This window comes from Kogia breviceps, chromosome 10 (genome assembly GCF_026419965.1).
Source record: "Kogia breviceps isolate mKogBre1 chromosome 10, mKogBre1 haplotype 1, whole genome shotgun sequence".
NCBI lineage: Eukaryota > Metazoa > Chordata > Mammalia > Artiodactyla > Physeteridae > Kogia > Kogia breviceps.
In genome coordinates this window covers 86,899,613-86,908,741 of record NC_081319.1, presented here as the reverse complement: position 1 = coordinate 86,908,741, position 9,129 = coordinate 86,899,613, and positions in this window count along the sequence as shown.

Here is a 9,129-nt window from a genome sequence, read left to right as displayed (position 1 = left end):
AAAGTACCTTGTTTTCACACTAGGTGGTCAGTGTTGAAATACGTGGGGACTCTGCCACCGCTTCACTCTGCGGATGCCCCAGTGGGACCCAGTCACGCCGGAACTACGGGCACAGCTTGGGTTGCCGGTGCTGGTGCCGGCATCTGTGTTTGGTGCCTCAGAACAGTCCTCTGGCTCCATCAGTAAGAACCATGCCGCTTGGATCTCACCTGTGACTCAGAAGCTGTGCCTCAGAATCAGACAAATATTCCTTGTTATCCAAATTTACTGCTATCTAAACTAGAGTTGGATTGGGAGGAAGGTGGTTCCTACCTCTCTTCATTAGATTATAATGCTCACTCAAGCACTAACTTATTTTATTTAATGTTCATAATGTCATGAGGTAGGTGCTATTATTGTCCCACTTTGTAGATTGAGAGACCAAGGCACAGAGAGATTACCTAATTTGCCCAGGTCATGTACCTGGTAAAAAGGACGGATGGGGGAAGTGTGCAGATGAGAATAAGACACACACCGGAAATCAGCTTCATAGTGTTATTGGGAAGGCAAATGAGGTAATACAGGTAAAGATCTCAGAAGAGAGCCCAATCCGAAGGGAACCCTCGACAAATGCTAGTTGCTGTGTGCTGCTATTACCATAAAAGTAATTATCTAATTACACGATGCAACCGGTGGTCTAGTAGCCCAAAGAGGTAAAAACTGCCTGTCTCTTTGGAGGCTTTGCTTTAATTTGGTTATTTGTTACACCAATTTTATATTGTTCTCTGGACTTCAGTCTTTAACTAAGAAATATCCTGGCCTCATCAACATGTTCCACCGGGAAACTCCATTGGTCGAATCCACTGGAAGCCAGAGAGCAAGGGAGCCTGGGAAATGTAGTTTCCAGTCACAGCGGCTTCGGAGAGTAAACAGGCAAGTGAGGGAAACAATCAGAAATTCAAACAAATATTTCTGCAAGTCTGATGCCTGAGCATGAGACCTTGTATCTGCACTCAACGAGAGGTACACTTCCATCTTTAAGTGCAGAAAGGAGCAGAAATAAGGCCCTGCTGCTTTTTTTAATTTTTAGGTGAGTTATGATATTCTGTGAGAGAAAGAAGTGGGTATACAATTTTACGAAAGCAAGAAGGCATTTGATTTTAAACAATTTACTCTTTTTATTTGTACTCAATCCAAATGAAGTGACTGAAACTTTGAAGGCTGGTTGTTTTGAGTTCTGGAACAGTGTGAAATAATGAAAATAAAAACACAGATGTGGCCATCCATCAGACCCTACTTTGCAACCCTACAATTGCAACCCTACAATGCGACCTTGTGCAAATTATTTTCCCTTTTCATCTTCAGTTTCCTTGTCTGGAAAATGGAACCAATGATGATCACCCACCTCAGAGGATAGATGCAAAGATTAAGTGGGGATAATGTGCTTGGTACATAATAGACACTGAAAATCATGCCCTCTCTTCCATTTATTTCCCCTTGTATGTCTTTGGCTTATCTCTGGATGTATCCGTTATCTATAGCTGCATCACAAATTATCCTCAAACTTAGCAGCTTCAGGATCTGAGCGTGGCAGAGCTGGGTTCTCTGGGTCTCTCACAAGGCTGCATTTAGGATGTGGCCAGGACTGCAATCATCTCAAAGCTCAATGTGGGACTGATCCACTTCCAAACCCGTGCACATGGTTGTTGGAGGGACTCAGTTCCTCAAGAGCTGTTTGTTAGACTGAAGTCCTCAAGTCTTTGTTTCTTGTCATGTCGGTGGCTTACTGACTTTCTTCTGAGGAAATAAGTGAGAGAGTGCAAGTGGGGGCCCAAGATAGAAGCTACAACCTTTTGTAAACTAATCTCAAAAATGACACACCATAGCTTTTGACATATTCGTTTTTTTTTTTTTTTTTTTTTCTTGCGTTACACGGGCCTCTCACTGTTGTGGCCTCTCCCATTGCGGAGCACAGGCTCCGGATGCGCAGGCTCAGCGGCCATGGCTCATGGGCCCAGCCGCTCCGCGGCATATGGGATCTTCCCGGACCGGGGCACGAACCCGTGTCCCCTGCATCGGCAGGCGGACTCTCAACCACTGCGCCACCAGGGAAGCCCTATTCTATTTTTTTTAAAAGAGTCTGTGCTTTTTAAACATTTTTATTTATTTATTTATTTATTTATTACTTTTGGCTGCGTTCGGTCTTTGTCGCTGCGTGCTGGCTTTCTTTACTTGCGGCAGTGGGGGCTACTCTTCATTGCATTGCACGGGCTTCTCATTGCGGTGGCTTCTCTTGTTCCGGGGCACGGGCTCTAGGCGCATGGGGTTCATTAGTTGCAGCACGCGGGCTCAAGCTGCTCCGTGGCATGTGGGATCTTCCAGGTGCAGGGCTCGAATCCATGTCCCCTGGATTGGCAGGCAGATTCTTAACCACTGCACTACCAGGGAAGCCCCGACATATTCTCTTTGTTAGAAACAAGTCACCAGGTGCAGCACACACTCAAGAAAAGGGGATCACTTAGGGATATGAACCCTCAGAGGCAGGGATCGTTTTGATTCTGTCAGAGGATCCCCACCACACTGGATATATCACAACCTGATTAAAAGAAGGTGAAACTGTCTTCTTGATCCCGCATCTTTAAAGATGGAAATGTACCTCTGGTTGAGTTCAGATACAAGGACTCATGCTCAGGCATCAGATTCGCAGAAATATTTGAATTTCTGATTGTTTCGGTCATTTGCCTGTTTATTCTCTGAAGCTGCTGTATGTCACTGGAAACTACAATTCCCAGGCTCCCTTGCTCTCTGGATTCCAGTAGATATGACCAATGGGAGGCCCCAGTGGAACATGTTGGTGAGACCAAGGTACTTCTGCCCTTCCTGCCTTTGCTTCCTGGGGTTTCTCCAGCCTCATTGGCACTCTTTGGCTCCAGTCCCACCAGATAGCTGATCTCTTGGTGGTCTCCACTCCTGTCTTACCAGCCTGTGTTGTTCCAGCTTCACTGGAGTCTGGATCTCCAGTTGGGGCTGGCCCCAACTCCTAAATGATAGCAGCACCTCTTTTTCCTTTGTCGTATCTCTTGGAGAAGTGGCAACTTCTTGCTGCTGCTTATCTTTGGTTACTCCTCATCTCTCTTTTGGTTTCTTAACTCTTTCATGATCTGTTTCACTGATTACCTCTATTAAATTCATCCTATATAAAATCCCTGGAGCCGTTTTTAATACACTGACAAACAGTGGGACTGAACCGAACTGATAAACATTTGTCTTTCCTGAGCAACTCATGTACAGAGCAGTGTTTGTAGCAAAAGTTTTCTGAAGCATTTGCGATGCTAAATATCTGCCCTAGTCCTCATGCTGCTGGAAGTCCAGAGGGTGATTGCTTATTCAGGATGTAACTTCACCACTCTGGGCTTAAGTTTCCTGTTTTAAAAGTGGGAGGCTTTGTGACATCTGTGGTCTCTTAAATCCCTGAATATTAGGGGCTCCAGAATTTCTCCATAGGGAAAGTTTAGGAACCATATTTTCGGAAGTGGGTGGAGGCACTTTATATGAGACCAAAGTTGGGGTGAAGGGGAAGAAAAGAAAACAAAAACCCCAAACCCTAAGTTGTCCGTGTTACAGAAGAGGGGGGTCACTGGTAGAGACTGTGGGGGAAGTTAATAAGGATTGTACTATGACTTCATAAACTAAGTATGTCGTCCTACAAATTGCTTCCTATTTCCTACTCCAGCCCCTGCTTTCTACCCTACCCCAAATCAAAGAATAGTGAGTGCTTAGAAATAAAGTTTCAGGGCTTCCCTGGTGGTGCAGTGGTTAAGAATCTGCCTGCCAATGCAGGAAACATGGGTTCGAGCCCTGGTCCAGGAAGATCCCACATGCCGCGGAGCAACTAAGCCCGTGCACCACAACTACTGAGCCTGCGCTCTAGAGCCCGTGAGCCACAACTACGGAGCCCACGTGCCACAACTACCGAAGCCCGCAGGCCTAGAGTCCGTGCTCTGCAACAAGAGAAGCCACCGCAATGAGAAGCGCCGCAACTAGAGAAAGCCCGTGTGCAGCAACGAAGACCCAACACAGCAGAAATAAATAAAATAAATCTATTTTTTTAAAAAAGGAAATAAAGTTTCAAAACATGAGAATAAAATTTTACTGTGCTTGGTATAACAATAATTTATAAAGGATGGCAGAATTAGTCACTGGAATAATCTTACAAGGCAGAGAGACAATACAGGAAAGCTCTCTTAGTTTAAGTCCTTGGGCATCTTTGGATGCAGTTTTGTCTTCTGGAAAATGGTGTAATAATAGCACCATTGTGCCGGTGACTTGTTATTACAAGGATTAAGTGAGTAAGTATTTTTAAAGTGCTTAGAACATATTGTATTTACTGGTATATTGTATTTACTCTATGGTAAACATAAATATATTGCAATATTCTAAATTGTAACTGACTATATTTGTACTGTAACTGATATAAATTATATTGGAGTATCATGGTTACTGTAAGTCTGGAGAATTCATATAAGAGCAACTGTGAAAAAAGGGAGGTTGGTGATCACCTAGAAAAAGAAGAGTTTGTAGAATGGTAACTTGTTCAGTGTGTATTTTCCACAAAACAACACACTGTACACAGGTGTCCTCAGGGTGGAGGAGCTGATTGATTGGGTGACCACTGCTTGATAAAAATATCCCTTATTTGAATTATATGCTCAAAAAGCATCCTCTAATCTGTATCTTGGTCTCCTGACCAGAAAGTATGTACACCTCTGATACTTATTTTCAATATCAAGTGCATCTCTTATTATAAGTTAATTAATGGCATGGCTTATAAACTCATTTCATGTGAATTTAGGTTTGTATAATCATAGTAATAGGTAATAGATAATATGTAATATGCAGGGTTGTTTACTATGTCTCAGTATTATAAGCACTTCAAAAATATATTATCAAATCTCAGCATACTCCTACTGAGTAGATAATATCTGTATCAGTTCGATTTTGCTAAATTATATAACAAAAAACCCCAAAATCTAAGTGGATGACAATGGCAAGGGTTATTTCAGGCTCACATTGCATTTTTTTATAGATCGGTTGTGGTTCTGCTCCACATTTCCTTCATGGAGGCACCCAGACTAAAGGAACATGACATGAAAAGATCTCATTGCTCCTAATGATTCTGTTGGAAAGTGAGTACACCTCACTTCTACTCACATTTGATCTACCAAAGCAATTCCCATGGCAGTGACTGATATCAAGTAGGTGTGAAAGTGTACTCCTCACAGGGGTAGGCATGTCATAAATCAATATCAGTGGGCAGGGATGTATAATTCTCCCAAAAATGGCAGCAAAAAATTGGGAGTAAAAGTGAAATCTACCACACTATCCTCATCCAAATTTTAGACATGAGAAACTTGAGAAATAGAGTTTAGTAAATTTCTTAAAGTTGCAAACCTAGTAAGTAATAGGATTGGGATCTGAAATAGAGCTGTTCATCTCCAGAACTGTGATAGCCAGACTCCAACATGGCCCTGGTAATTCTCATCCTCTGATATGCACGCACATGTGCAGCCTCCCAAACTAAATAGGACTGACTTATGGAACTAATAGAATATTGTGATTTCTGAAGTTATGTCATAAAGGATATTGTGGCTTCTGTTTTTCACTCTCTTGGATCACTCATTCTTGGGGAAGCCAGCTGTGATGGAATGAGCTCTCAAGCAGCCTGATGAACAGTTACACATGCCAAGGAACTGAGGCTTCCTGCCAATAGCCAACACTGACTTGCCAGCCATGTGAGCCATATGAGACATCTGGGAATTGGATCTCTATTCTCAGTCAGGTTTTCAGATGACTGCAGCCAGAGTAACATCTTGACTGCAATCTTATCAGAGATCCCAAGTCAAAAACATCCAGTTAAGTCACCCCCAAATTCCTGACCCATGGAAACTGTGTGAGATAATAAATGCTCATTATTATTTTAAGCCACTAAATTCTGGAATAATTTGTTATACAGCAATGGATAACTATGTCAAACCGCCACCAGGTATGAATTAACAATATTGTGTAAGTGGAAGGAACTTACATTTACAAACAAGCAAATTCATATAATTTAGGGGGAACAGAGAGGGAAATGTAAAGGGATGCTGAGGGAATAATAGGAAGTAGGATAGACACAGAGAGAAAAGTCAAGAACAGAGAAAAGATACACAGGCTCAAATGCAATCTATTCTTGTTCATTGAACCATCTCTTTTGAAGACACCAGCAACATCTTTGAATAAATAGATGTTGAAGAGATTGATTAGGAAAATGATTATGAGTTCAATATTAAGGTTAATGGAAAGGTAGTTAATATCTCTGAAGTCATTCTTTCTCACAGGGTCCACTTACTAGACAGAAGAGAATATTTCTCAAGCTCTTGCCAGAATTAAGGGATCTGTGTTTTGACTCTTAAGAGTATATATGTAGACACTTATGTTTTATATTCTTAAGCTCTTCTGGGCCAAGAAAGGATACCCAATCCTCCATCCCATCCCCAGATCCAAACTACTCTCCACCTGCACCTTCTGCAAGGACCCTTCCTCCTTCCAGATGCCACAGGATTCCCTTCCTGACAGCCCAGGGGACAAATCACTAACCTCTCTCAGGCATTCATTTTGAAACAATAATGGGTTCTTGGAGTTTCCATATGCTTCAACATCTAAATTAAGTTTAGAATCATTTATTAGATTCACTCTTTTCATATTTTTTGTTTCACTTTTATTGATTTATTTAGACTTAGGCCAGTGAACAATTTAACTCTGAGTTTAGACCATAAAATGTGTGTGAGCTTGTGTATAATGCAAAATACATAAGATATCAAAATATATACATACTCTGCAAGATATAAAGATAAAGAGATTAAGATCACCTCTTCAACTATACCTTCAATCTGCTGATGAAGACCTATTATTTATTAAATCAATTTATTTGGTTGTGATCAGAAATCAGTAGATTTCTCTATTGAAATTAAAGAGAAAAGAGGAGAGGGAAGAGATGAGAAGAAGAAATAGCAGAGCAAATTGCATTTAAAAGGAATAAGTATTACTTCCTCAAAGTTTTGTTTCAGTAAGGGCAAGCATGAGTGCATGTGAGTGTGAGCGTATGATGTAAAATGTGTTTCTTAGTGTAGGTTATAGTCAAAAAGAGTTCTTAAAAAAATAAATAAATGGCCAGCTAATGAACATTTGAAAATAAACAGAAACCATTACTGTTTAGGCTACAAAGCACCCAAAACTTAGTGGCTTAAAACAACTATTTTATTATACCCATCGATTCTTCAAATCAGGATTTCTGATAGAGCAGAGTGGAGTTGGCTTGTCTCTTTGCCATGATGTTTGGGACTTCACCTGAAAAGACTTTACCACTGGAAGCTGGAATCAGCTGGAGACTCCTTCTCTCACATTGCAGGTCCTTGTATCAGGATGGTTCAAAAACTGCTATGACTAACCAGAGTGCGCAAACGTGGTCTCCACAGGCAGCTTGACTTTCTCACAACGTGGTCTCAGAATTACCGAAATTCTTCTGAGATAGATAGTTCAGAAACAGAAGCCTAAGTGTTCCAGCAAATAAGGCAGAAGCTCCATTGCTTTTTAAGAGATAGCGGTGGGGCTTCCCTGGCGGCGCAGTGGTTGAGAGTCTGCCTGCCGATGCAGGGGATATGGGTTCGTGCCCCGGTCTGGGAAGGTCCCACATGCCGCGGAGCGGCGTGACAAGACACATTGGAGAAGGGAATGTGGGTCAGGAGAAATAGTTGCGACCATTTTTCAGAAATTAAATTTGCCATATTATATAACCATGAGAATGTCCAGGAGTGGTAGACTAGATAAGTAAATACATTGGGCCACATGTATAAAAGAAATAGTAAACTGCAGTGCGAATCACCAAACTAGAGCTCTCTGCACCAGTATAATACAGAGGGATGGATCTTGTTCAGGAAAAAACACAAGACATGAAAGATTAAATACACTGTGATTTTGCATATATACATAACAAAATCAGGCCAAACTAAAGCATTGTTTATGGATACACAGATAAATGATGACTCTGTAAATGAAAAAACAGGTATATAATTTCTGTGAAAGTCCAGATAAAGAGCAGAAAGAGGGGACAGATAGTACCTGAATGTCTGAGAAACTCAGCACCCATATTTTTTTAAAATAAGCTTCATCATATTTTAAAGAGAAACATGTTGTTTGCTAATAATAAAGTAATTGTGCTTATGGTAGAAACTTTGAAAAACTATTGAAGTTTGAACACAAGAATAAATATCATCTACATTTCTGCCACTTTGGCAAATCTATGTCACATTTAGGTATATTTCCCCATTCTATGAAAAGTGTTATAACATGGTGAGATATGAAGAGAAACTTTTTTTTAGGAAACTTTTTATTTTGAACTAATTTCAGATTTACAAGAAAGTTGCAAAAACAGTACAAAAAGTTTCCTCATATCCCTCAACTGGCTTCTCCTAATGTTAATGTCTTACATAACCATTGTACAGTCATGGAGAACAAGAAATGGACGTTGGTGCAATATTGTTAACTAAACTTTATTTTATTTATTTTTAAATTCTTTTTAAAAATTTAATTCAATTTTTTATACAGCAGGTTCTTATTAGTTATCTATTTTATACATATTAATGTATGTATGTCAATCCCAATCTCCCAGCTCATCCTACCACCACCCAGCCACCCCATCCCCACCCCCATGTAAACTAAACTTTAGACTTTATTCAAATTTCAAAAAATTTTCCACCAAGCCCTTTTTCTTTTCCAGGATCTTATTCAGGATCGCACATTGAATTTACTTAATGCTTTTCCTTAGTCTCCTCCAGTCTGTAACAATTCCTTGGTCTGTCCTTTCCTTTCATGGCCTTCACATTTTTGGAGTATTGATCAGTTATTTTTTTAAATGTTCCTTGAGTGGAATTTGCTTGATGTTTTCTCATCCCTGGAATGAGTTTATGCATTTTGCCAGGAAATATCACAAAAACGATGAAGTATCCTTCTCAATGCAAGGGAGTTCATGATGTTGATATGTCTTACTATTTGTGGGGTTTACCCTGCTCACTTAGTTAAGGTGGTGTCTGGGTTTCTCCACTGTAAATTCAT